Consider the following 13,070-nt stretch of genomic DNA (forward strand, 5'->3'; position numbering starts at 1 on the left):
GTTGTGAAAGATTCTATGCAGATGAGATGAACGTGCTCAGGTGCTGCTGATGTCATCAAAACACACAGTTCACAGAATGTGAAGAGATTCTTTGACATTCACAGTGATTTATTGATGCATCCGACATTTGAGAGTATCACACCTTCCCACAATAGCGACACCATCGTGACACTAATACTGCTTTACATATCAGACCCATGCAAACAGATGGGCTCTAGAACAAGAGGTTGTTTCAGTAACAGCTTGTGTTTCCACAAAGTGCATAAGTTGGAACCATAAAGCAACTCGACTTCCTGTTCTGTCAACATTGCACTCACTAAACAAGCTACATCTGTCTGCTGTAACATACATGGTCACTCTATGTACAAAACTGTGCATAACCTGTCACAGGTTCAAGTAATTCAGTGGCAAAGTGGAATAATTTAGCCCGTGAAATCAGCCAGATGTATCCACCTACATCTTTCCCACTGTCTAAGATGTTTACTCACTTTATTGGTTTTCTGCAAAAAAAAATAGTGTTTTGTTTGTGTTTATCATGGTTTTCATCATCCCATTCTGTTTGTGAAGTGATTGTGTTTGTGGTAATGAGCACATTTTGTCAAGATTTATGTTTACTGTTTAAATATGCAATGGTTTTTTTCTGGCATTTCTAAAATTTAAGCTGCCATTTATGCCGCAGTTTACTGACATCCTTGTGCAATAAAGATATGCAGCATGATGGCCAAATGAAGTCGGAAATGCTTTGCTTAATGACGCTCTGTCAATCAATCAATCAATTGATGGGTTTTGGGGAATAATTGAAGGTTTTTCAGGTGATGTCAGTTCAGTCAGGATGCACGCTGTGGTTGCAGTGTGGCTCTCATTCATTCTGCCTTTCTCTCATTCCATTCCATTCCTGACTGTCATTATCGGAGCATCAGTTTCGTGATCAGCTGTTCATCAGTGGCTTTCATCTGTCCAGTGGAACAGCGGTGCACTGTCATTGTTAACCAATCATCTCGCTGCTGTCACTCCTCTGCTGTAGAGTTCACTCATGCTGCTGTTAGGCACGCCCTCCAACACCCCATCAGCACCCAGTCAGATTCAGCTGATTCATCATCCTCCAGTCCCAGTAAGCCATCATTCACCATCACCACTAGTGTCTGGACTCCACTGTGGCAAATGCACTCGATTACAATATCTCCCAGTTGAGCCAAAGCACTCAACAGTTTATCAAGACTTTCTATCACATGTCATTTGTACAATTTCGGGGTGACGGCGGTTCAGTGGTAGAATGAGTCATGGAAGGTTTTGGGTTCAATTCCCAGATCCACTTGTCTGCATACTGACATGTCCTTGGGCAAGACACGCAACCCTACGTTGCTCTTGACGATTGTGGGTATGAAATAGGTGCGATAGAAATGGGTAGTGTGTTTGTAGTCAACCCATTTAAATGTATATAAATACACACCTTTTACAGTAATAAGTGATTATTTTCTTTCTCAGCAGAAATACACCAAAACCGGAGAAAAAGATATTGGGCATGTACACTGTGTTCGATCTATGTGGGTAAAACAGCCCCTAAATTAAATACAGAGTCTGGTTCATAACAAGAACTCTTTCGTACTTTATAACTTTTCATAAACGAACACTTTGAAGTCCTCTCACTCTTTTCTATCCCAAAATGCACCAAGATTCCTTCCCTGCATATTTCATTGGACTTGGCCTGTTACCCCAATCAAAAATCAATACAGTTATTTTGGGAACATTTTTCATGGCGAAAAATAGCCACAAGGCATGCAACGCTGAACAGCTCGCTGAACCAAATGCCTCCGATCGATAGGTGAGTGAATTATGCATGGTATCCCGGTGCAGTACAACTTCACAAAACCCCCTTGTGTCTCCGACATCCTTTTTTTTCGATGTGACGTTTCATTTACATGAGCGCCGATGTTTGGGTTTCAGTCTATCTGTGGCCACCGTCTATGATCGTAGAGCTGCTTTTATTATATATGAGCCGACGGAGCTTTAGGGCGTGACTGTACACACACAATTAGATGTCACATATTATCCTTGGTACAAAGAAAGGAATATGATAGAAACATAAAGACACACACACATTCGTATACAACACACGGGTGCTTCTGGTTTTCATTATGTCAAGGAAAAGCATGGATGTGCCACTGGCTTGTTATCGCAGCAATCTCTCAACTGCCTTCGTTTCCAATGACACATGGTGATGCGTTTTATAATTAAAACTCGAGTGGGTCTATTTCATTTATTTATTCAGGCACGGCTGTTTCTTCCCCTCCACTTTCATGCTTGTTCAAATTGATTTCACTTTTGGAAATTGTCACTACAAAATAGGTTAGCCACGGCAATTACAAAAGTTCTAATTAAAAGCAGAATGCAAATATATTCATAATTGTGTCGCTGTCTTATCTGGTGCATGGCTGGTGTAACTTTAAAGCAGGCAGGGGGAAATTACCCTGAGAATTGAGAGAGGGAGAGAGAGAGAGAAGGGGAGGAAAAAGAGGAAAATGCCCTAACACTGATCTAATTAGCTGTCTCAAATGGATGACACTGTATTCTGACTTGTTCCTGTCACGGCAGCAATTAACTGACTGGAGCAAACTGACTGGAGCAATCTTTACCACAGTGTGTCCATCGCTTTTTCTCCCTCACTCACGCACACACAGAGACAGAGAGAGTGAGGATGAGTCCTCAGATAACATTACACTAACTTATCTTACATTCCTGGAGATGAATGCCAACCTTAAAACGTAACTTTTCGATATAAACACATGTCGATTACATTTAAAACTTCGTCAAACGAGTTCACACAGTTGCTGACAGTCCGTTCCACACGACTCTCTCGCTCTCTGTGCTTCTCAATTCAGCAGTGGTCTTTCTTTCCAAACGTCTCTTTATATTGATTATAAGACAAATACCGTACATGACAGAGTGGACAATCGACTCACACTTGTCTGGACGACTATTCTAGCTTTTCTAATCTCGATCACCACTCTAAGCTTGTGCTTTTACACTACAGTTTTTTGCCATTGTCGTTTTTAATCAGGCTTCCTTCTTCTTACGAATGATAGGTGATGAGTTGATGGTGTAGGAAGAACTCCTCTGACACAAGACTCGTACCGAACAAAAGGGATTTTATTTGGTTAAGTCAAGCATCAGAACGAGCTCTGCAGCAGCTCGGGAGAATGTTCTTGCCAAATCTCCGAACAATTCTGCCTGCTTAGGAGCAGGTTCATACTTTTAAGGGTTTCTCTAACATCCTTATCTTAAACCCCACATTTGACGGTTCCCCCTTTTCCTGGGAAACAAGTTGTGTCAGCTCATTCTATACATTCTCACGATCGTACATCTTAGGGTGCTCAGGTTTTGACATCGGTGCCATTCAGTCAACACAGGAAGCATCTGCGCTTCTTTTACAAGCATTGTTTTCAGGTCTGGCAAACAGACTTCTGTTGTACCCAGATTGTAGGTGATGCAAAGTCAACTCTCTCATGAGGAAGTTCCTGTTTACTTCTCAGTGCACATCTCTAACACAGTCTAGACAATTTAGCTGAATCAGATACTACACCATTCACCCATTCACTCGTACTTTCATACAGCGTATCTATGTGCAGCACATTTTCTGTCACACATCTTGCATTCCCATTCACACATCGCACACATTTGAAAGGGTGCTTAGCTACTTAACGAGTTGTAGAAAAATGTTGGAAGGGCAGAGACACACCAGGGTATGGCATGATGGTAACATAAGGTCAAAAATGCTGCCCTCCACAGTTCGAAGCTCTCGATCACACTTCACAGTTTCCGTCACTCTTCCTCTTTTTCTTCCTCTTGTAATAAATTCGTCAGTACAGAAGTTCAAAGCCTCACATTGCAGTTGAAGACCTTCCTCTACAAAAGTCTTTGTCGCTTCATATTCTTGCATAAGGACGTGTTGCATGAAAAAATGCCAAAACAAGGTGACTATTCTAAAAACTGGCTGTTTTCCCATCATTTTCAGATAGCTGGCTAATCCACAATGTCCCAATCTCAGTCTAGTTAACCTCATCTCTTTAACTTCATTAAAAGCCACTTATTTCTAACTGAAGGTTGCAGGCAGCGATAACGCCAACCCTTCTGTCCCATCTCCCACTCTTCCTGCCACTGTCTACCACATGTTTGTTTGAATGCAAAGCTAAAAACCGGTTGGAGTATGATTGAAATCAGAAAGAAGTGTCCAGGAAAAGTTTTAGAAGTTCATTTTATACTGCTTAAGCAAATGGGTTGTAATATAATTTCATGGTATAAACTCCGCCCCCTGTGTTGTTGCTGTAAGGCCTGATAGTATTGCTGGACAGAGCCTGTTTTTTTAGATCAGGAAATAAATAAATAATAATTACTGTTCACAAAGACACAATAATAACATCATCAACAACAACGTAAAATCACCAGATTGCAGTTTTGACTCAAACTTAAAACAACAATTCACCTTTAAATATCTTATTTACATTACAGGGACTTTCTATGTGACCTCATGAAGAACACAAGTGCCTTTAAAGTCTATCTCTCTTTTTCTCTCTCTCTCTCTAGAGGTTACTGTGAGACATGACATTATTTTCACTTTTCAGTTGATAGCAACAAATTCACACCGGCTGACATGTTGGTCAAATGAAGCAGAAGTGCTATGAGAAGCAGAGGTGTAAATGAACTATAATGTTGGAGAAAAGCTCTGGATTTAAAGCCTGACTGTGTAACAGAGCATTCTACAACGTATTGTGAATATGATTGTGTTAATCCTGCTTCGTGTAATGAGAACCTAACACATATGCATATATGCAATATGTACACATGCGACAGAATGACATCTAAGTGCCAAATGACTTTGATAGGAACATCCAGATGTGTCACAACTACGTTTCAAAAGAGAGTTATTGATCCCAGAGGTTTGAATTTTCAATTACCTTTCCAACATAAATTAAGTGTCAAATTACCATTATTCTTCTGACTTTGAGCTTCAATATTAAAGGATATGTTCATATGATAGGCATGGTTGTTCTACTGCGATGGACAGAGTTGAAAGTTAATGTAACATTTAAATGTGTTAAGATTATAGTTTTAAGGTCACTATTGGATGCCCTACAGATCAGCTATAGGGCAATAAATGCTTTGCATCTCTTGTGCTGGGGTTGTAAAGATTTAAGTATCAATGATTATATAGTCTTGTGGAGGAATTTCACAATCTTGTAGATCAAGTTTTCCATTATAATAAAGTTTCTCCTACGTGTATACTGACAGGAAGGAGAATTAAATGTCTGAATGGTAAGCAATGGTTTTAATTCAGGGATTTTTTTAAAACATTTTTAAACATTGAAAACATGAATCTGTTGCCATAAAGCAGGGGTGTCAAACTCAAATGACCTGGGGGCCAATGAGCATCTAGTCTGGTCAAGCGGGGGACGACATAGAGGAAAAAAAGTGGAAAAAAACAACTACAACTATGACCAACCGCTACTAAAGCGGGTGGTCAATATAAGATAGTCATTATGATATTAGACAGAAGTGCAAAGTGAAATTGCTTGTTTTGATATAAAATGATTCACAATAAAAACATATGTATGATGCACAAAAACAGAGAAATTAATTTGAAAATTTAGCAAATAATGACGAGGATAATTGTGATTAAAACAGCTTAAATATATGTAATTTCATGTTGAGTGTAATACATTTAATAAAGCTAAATGATTACAACAAATGTCTTATTACTATTATAAAAATATTGCCGGCAAATACATTTAGTCTTATATTCTGTCTCTATTCCATCACCTCGCACAGTGGTCAGCGGGCCGCATGCAATTGATTGGAGGGCCACATGTGGCCCCCGGGCCACCAGTTTGACACATGTGCCATAAAGGATAAACCTTGCTAGTTAGCCACTTAAGAGTTACCTACATCACTATTATGTAATGCCAAATTGCTGGAATTTTTGTAGCAAGAAGACCCGGATTCAAGCCCCGATTGGAACAAGGGCCTTTCTGCATGGAGTTGGCATGTTCTCCCAGTGTGTGCATGGATTATTTCTGGGTTCTCTGGCTTCCTCCCACAGTCCAAAAAACATGTATAAAACAATATGGGGATTAGGTAAATTGGACACTCTAAATTGACTGTAGGCATTAGAGTGAATGATAGTTTGTCTCTATATGTGGCCTTGCGATGGACTGTCCTTCGCACTATGTCAGCTCAGATTAGCACAGCACCCCCTGTGACACTTGTGTGGAGGATAAAACAATAGAAAATGGACGGATGGATGCTATGATGTATGGCTTGGAGACAGTGGCACTGTCTAAAAAAACAAGTGACAGAGCTGAAAATGCGGAGATTTTCTTTGGGAGTGACCAGGATGGACAGGATTAGAAATAAATATAAACAAGAGACTCAAGGTTAAGATGGTTTGGTCACGTGCACAGTGATTATATTGGACAAAGGATGTTGAAGATGGAGCTGTTGGGCAGGAGGAAAAGAGGAAGACAGCAGAGGAGATTCATGGGTGTTGTGAAGGAGGACATGAGGACAGTTGGTGTAACAGAAGAGGACAAAAGGCATAGGACAAGGGAAAAGGGAAAAGCTGATATAAGAAGAAGTGTATAACTGCTTGACATTTGGGAGATATATGTCCACTCAAGGACCACATTGGTACCCAAAAAAATGTATTTGTTTTACTTTTATGGTAAGAACTAGCCTAGCTATTGCCAGAGTATAATTCTGGAAAGTAGCGTGACCAATGGACGTGGATAAAAAATGCCTCTGCATGTGATTGGATAGATCTACAACTAATCAGACCAATGATTTGGATAACTACACAGAATGACAGTCACCAAAGATGCTCGTCACAACGATGGCTATCTAGAAGAGAGGATGACACAAATTGTTTTAAACTAATAAAAAGAAAGAAAGAAAAGAAAACAGGAAAAAGACGAAAACCAGTGCTGACCTTCAGTTGCAGAGAGGAAATGAACAGGAAATCTATCCTTAAGCTCCCTCCTGTGCAGACTGTGGCTCCAGAACAACATAAGAACCAATATTCCTCAGTCGCTTCAAACAGTCATACTTCCTATAGCTGCGTGACAGCTTTGTAATTTCAACATAAACAAATGTAGTTTTCATGGTGTGTGGTAAAACCTTTGATACTCTCATTTTTCTTGAGGGACAACATGATTGAATACCATAATTTTCAGGTCAGTATCTGTTTTTGTCACTGTGAACAGAGCTGTATGTACTGTAGTGTAGTGCAATACAATGTGCATAGCATAGGGGAGTCATCTTATAAGAAGATCCATCTGCATCTACAGTCTGGTCATTATGAAATCTACACACATTGTACAGTACCAATTATTCCGATTCAGACCTCACATCTCCTCACTTCATAGAGTATATTATATTTTATTATTATTATTATTTTTTTTTTTTACAGTAGGCCAGACATACAGGAGTTGGCTTTTCATTATTTGCTTTATAAGTGGTAGTAATTTAGACACTGAAAGACAGAAAATAAACCATTTGTCCAAAGGGACACTCAAGGAGTCCAATTTAGAGTTTATTAAGCAGCGGACTTTACATTATGTCCACTGCAGTATAATAATTGCCTGCCTTTGCTCTGGTTGCAGACATACACGTCTGGACTTTCAGAATAAAGCCTTAATACATTTCGAAACATTGTAAACCTGCAGTTGAAGAAGTGCAAAACTGCAGCATAGTTTTGTCTCACAAGATGAATTGAAAGATATTGACAAATGAAGTGGGGTTTGGGGGTTGGATTTAGAGTGATGGCAGGAGCTCATTAATTTGGATTTATTGACTCTGCAGTAACTGCAGGTTCCTGTAAATGAGAAAACTAAATAACCTTTGCGATAAAAAAAAGTTGTCTTTCTTGCCTGCAAATGTGACTCCAACAAAACAGACAGTAACATGATTCATTCTTGCTTTTTTCTTTTTTGTACCTTTATAATTTCTCTCATCAGCTCATTATCCTTCATTCCCATTACTTTCTACATCTTTCTATTGTTGTACTTACTGGGTTATCGGGGTTATCGGTGGATGCATCAGATTTTGGATCAAGAAGGAGTCGAGGTCCAGCGAGCATGGCGTCTCTGGCGCCGGCAGTACACCTGCAGAGGCCCCAACACCTTATGGCATAAGGATTCATATGATAAACTAGAGAAACCACAAAACCACTCTGAATGGCCCGCTGCAAGAGATGCATCCAGCGATAACCCTGCAGTCGACCAGTTCCATCTACTTCCCCCTCCACAAAAGCAGCAATTTCCTCCAAGTCTGCAGCCTTCCTCTTCTAAAACAACAGGTTAGAATATTACGACTTTATTCTAGTAAATTTATGACTTTATTCTCTTAGTCTGTGAATTATCAATTCTCAATGTGGTCCTTACACTCCGTCGTAGTACTTGCCCTCTGGCACAAAGATCAAAATTGACACTTCAGTTACCATGTCCTTGAATATTTTCCCATCTCAAATCACGCAACTGGAATCTTGCTGGACTGGCACATTATAGGTGTACACATTTGTCCACCGTCTTATTCCTTATCTCTGTAAAACCATAATGAATGTGCTACTGTAAAATATTCCACTGTACATTCACAGGTTGTGTGAATGAGTCGTCTCTTAACTTGAAGGTCGTGGGTTCAGCCGCCACTAGTCTACAAACCAATGTTTTTTCTTGGGCAAGACACTTAACCCCGTGTTGCTCCTGATGGCAGCATGTGAATGGATATGAAAACTGTGCTGCACATACAGTTGAAGCTGCACGACAGCTGTAGGGATGTGTGAGTGAATGGGTGTGAAAGGGTAAATGTCAATGTACACTGTAGTGTAAAGCAGCCAAAGCAGACGGAAAACCTGCTATATAAATACAGACCATAAATTGGTGGTGTTCCATGTAAGGATGAGGCCTATATAGTAATTTAGAATTAAAGCCTGTGAAATCCTGGAAATATTTTACAGTGTTTGTTTTCCTCCATGGTTAACCTTCTCTTCAATCAGAGCTGATAAAGCAAGTGAGGCGGTCATAATTATGGCAGACTCACATGTACGTGGTAAATGCATCATCTGAGAATGCTGCTTATTCACTTTGAATAATAATGCAGTGATATTGCAATAACACAGTTCGTGTAGCCAAACTGTGTTATGGATTTGTTCCTTTGCTTTGCTCGTGCCGTGTGTTGCAGAGGCAATAACATCACTTAATGTAAATATGCTAGCCAATCAGATCATGTTTATGCATGTTTAACGTAGCTTTCTCACAAGGTTGTCCTCCCCATTGATGTGCACCTGGCAACGGTGGACATGATGGATATCATAGCCTACACTTTACGTACATTAACAACTCCTATGAAGTTTTCCATGGTAGACAATGGTCTGCTAACCTCCGATATCTCCAGCACCAAACGTCAAGCCCACCCACCAGCATTCACCACCAAGTACTTAAGGCCCAGAGTGGGCTAAAAAGTTCAGAGTGACCATGATGCAATGGCTAAATTTGACAAAATGTGGTTTATTTTTCAACCTAGTCTATAAATGTCTTCCACTGGTATAGAAGCTCGTATCCTTATGCTGAATCAAATGAAGTCCTCAACTGCAGACATGGACCGCCATTATGTCTCTGGCTCAAATTGGTCGCTCCAACACTCATCTTGGGTTAGGAAACGTTCAAGAAAGCCAGCTGGATCTGTTTTAAAATGTGTCAAGTTTTCCTGCAAGTTTTTTGGGCAGAATGTTCTCTACTCCTTCACAGGAGATGCACAGCATCGGCTACATGATTAACTGTCAAATGTCAGTTTCCTTCACCACCATGTGGTGAACATGATCAATGTCTTCTTGGGTGGTGGCTGTGGCAGGACATCCAGACCTCGGGTCATCTTAAAGGCTCTCAGCTGCCCACTATAGCACAGTTATTGAAGCTGGAGCTTCATTCCTTAATGTAACAACCATGTCATGTCCCTGAGGGTTAACCCCTTTTTCTGCAGATGTTTGGTAACACCACTTAAATTTTGTCCATGTTCACAAAATGTCTCTAGAACAAAATTTCACTTTTCAATAAGCTAGGTTTTTTTTAGATTTAGCGTATGTGCTTCAGAGATCAACTTCTTGCACCATCATGTTTCTAGAGCAACCCGGACAGACAAACCAGCCTGAGTGTACATAGCATATTTTGATGCAGGAGGTTATTATGCAAAGGAAGACAAACAACATCCTCTCTGGTATGTACAATGGTTACAGAATAGATGCACTGCGAAAGGGATGCGCTGCGTCCTGATCTGCACAGCTCTCCTAATTTACACTTCTTGTGTCTCACTTTCTCACGGCACTTCTCGCATGGAAAAACACTGTATGTGTTGTAAACACAACAAACCGAGCAGTATTTCTACCGACCAAAGAAACAGGAGCAAGTTGGGCTTGCAAGGATCCTTTCTGTGATGTATTTCAGCGAAATAGGATGTGTTGTCAACACGGGATGTTTTATTCTGAAAAGTAAGACTGATGTTTTATTTTCCTACTTCTTCTTCCACTCGTGCTGAATTTATGCTGCTCTAGAGCGGCCTCCGCCAGAAAATAGAGGTGCTGTGTATCCACTCTGACCTTCCGCAGCTGAGCGGACCTGACCCACAGCCGCTATGTCGACGTTCGCAACCAGTGTACTTTGACACATCGCCATTAGAGGTAATGAATTCTTACCCACTTTAAAGCAATGCGTACCTGTGAGTACAGCCTTAGATGTAGAAAAAATACATTCATTCATTTGTATTCTCTTTTTTGACAGAGTTTTGAATACATTTTTCACAAATAAAATACATTCGTAAAACGTAAAAAAATGAAAAACACTTGATTGTTGTCTATTTGGTTGATTTCACATCACTGAGATGCAGTCACCCATTCTTTCACCCTCTCTGTCCGAGTATTTTTCCAATTACTGTCATGTAAAATCATTTGTGACAATCCCCCTGTTTGTGTACCTTCATTAGCCACTGACCATTGTACTGTTCAGCCTCAGTACAAGCTGTCAACGGTTCAGATTTCAACAAAATGAGACACATTATCCTCTGTGGAACCGTATCTTTTATGTTCCAACACAAAGCACAAATTATGCATTTTGTTGTTTGCTTGTCCAGTCATGTGCCAGTGGTCACTTAGATGTTTCTTTTCCTTCTCTGCCCTGTTTTCTTCTTTCTTCTTGTAACCGCTTCACTGACTTCTCTTTTGAGCCTTTACTCCATATACTCAAGCACGTGTCTCATTATTTCACTACAGATCTATAGAAATGGATGCTTTTAAGGTCATCCGTGGGATGAAAATGAGCACAGACTGGGTTGATTACTCCAACTGCTTTCAGGCGTTTGTGTTCTTTCATGATAAATTACTTTTCTTCTTCGATCCAGCAGCCATTGTCTACCATGGGTCCCATGTATCTGTACATCACTGTTTATTCCTCGCCTTTACAAATGCATTGTGGTTGGGGTTGAAAAAAAAAATCAAGGAAATGATTCAATTACTGGCCAGAGCTGTTACAAAAATGAAAGCGCTGGAGTCAAACGTGTCTTTTCAAATCAGGTTAAAGGCTGTGGAGATGCTTGTACAGACACTGTGCTAAAGCTCAGCGTGCATACAGGTCACGATACAGATCATAAGAGTGCTTGGATACTTTCCGAACACGTGACAACACAACTTGATCGCAATCTTCCAGTATAGTTATGCTGTAAAATGTGGAAAATCTTCACTCGTTACCGTACATTTCTTACTTTTCCCTCAGATTGTTATTATGCCTCTAATTCTAAAATTGGCCCAAACAACTCTGACGCAAGCACTAGCACATTTGTGCCTGGAAGAAATAATTTCAGAAAATTATACAACATGCAGGTGAAACATTTAGATGCTACTGCAGAGTCCATGATGTCGAATTAAATCCTTATTAGTGCATCATTAACATTTGGACCTAGTTTTGACTTTTCTTTTTCCGTCTATTCCAGATCATTGCATTCATATCCACCATTACACTCCTTGTCTAATGTAGGTTTTTTTGTCTGAATGAATTAATTGTAATTGTTTCTTAATGACTGTGTATGAGAGGAATTGCTAATTCTTATTGCTTGAGCTGTTTTGGTGAATACAATTAAAAATATCCCCCTTTCTCGGGTTTGAAACTCCACTCACTGAATGCAGTAACTTGTAACACCTTGACGTACCTGAGCATCACCTTAAGTCAATAAGGTGGAACAAATGCATAACTAGAAGAAGGTTATTTTTTAGGCTGACGGAAAAGGTTCTAAAGACGAAACAAATACTCACACAACTATTCCTGTGTTGGGGCCCAGGCAGTGTGGCTGTAATCTCCATTGTCCTTTGTGAGCACAGCCTACACAGAAACAGGAAAGCCTAATCGCCACGCGAGAGTTCAACAGAAAAAGAGTCCCTTTATTTCAAACTGTTTGAGAAGTTCCACCAAGAACTTCTGCTCTCCTGACGACGCAGTGGATTTGCCCCTGTTGTCCTACTGCGAGTTGCACAACTGGCCATCGAGACTCTACTACTCCACCGACCTGGACCTGAAACGAAGATGTTTCAAACACTGCGTTATTGGCTCACAGTAAGAGGCAATAGTTGTCTGGGCAGTTAGAGTAATGAGATCTGGTGTCAAATGTCTTATGTGCAACTGTTTTGTTTTTGGCTGTTGTGCATGTTTATTGTTGTTGCTTGCATTGTGTTAATGTGTATTTGGGGCCACCTTGTGAGCAAGAGACAGAGGAAGAGAAAGAACTGAAGTGGACACCTCCGCCATTTTGGTTCCCCCAAGTGGGAGTGGCATTGTGCGTTTACTAACGGCGTCACTTCCTGTTTCCCTGGTCATGCATGCACACACACTCACACTCTCTCTCTCTCTCTCTCTCTGGTGTTTATGTTTGCTTGTGTGATTATTAGCTGTAGTAAGTGTCATTTATTGGATCATTTATCTGACCAATCAAAATGTCAAAAACGTTTGATATTTATTGATCTAGATTACCCAATTAACTGTGTG

This window comes from Solea solea, chromosome 5, assembly GCF_958295425.1.
Source record: "Solea solea chromosome 5, fSolSol10.1, whole genome shotgun sequence".
Lineage (NCBI taxonomy): Eukaryota > Metazoa > Chordata > Actinopteri > Pleuronectiformes > Soleidae > Solea > Solea solea.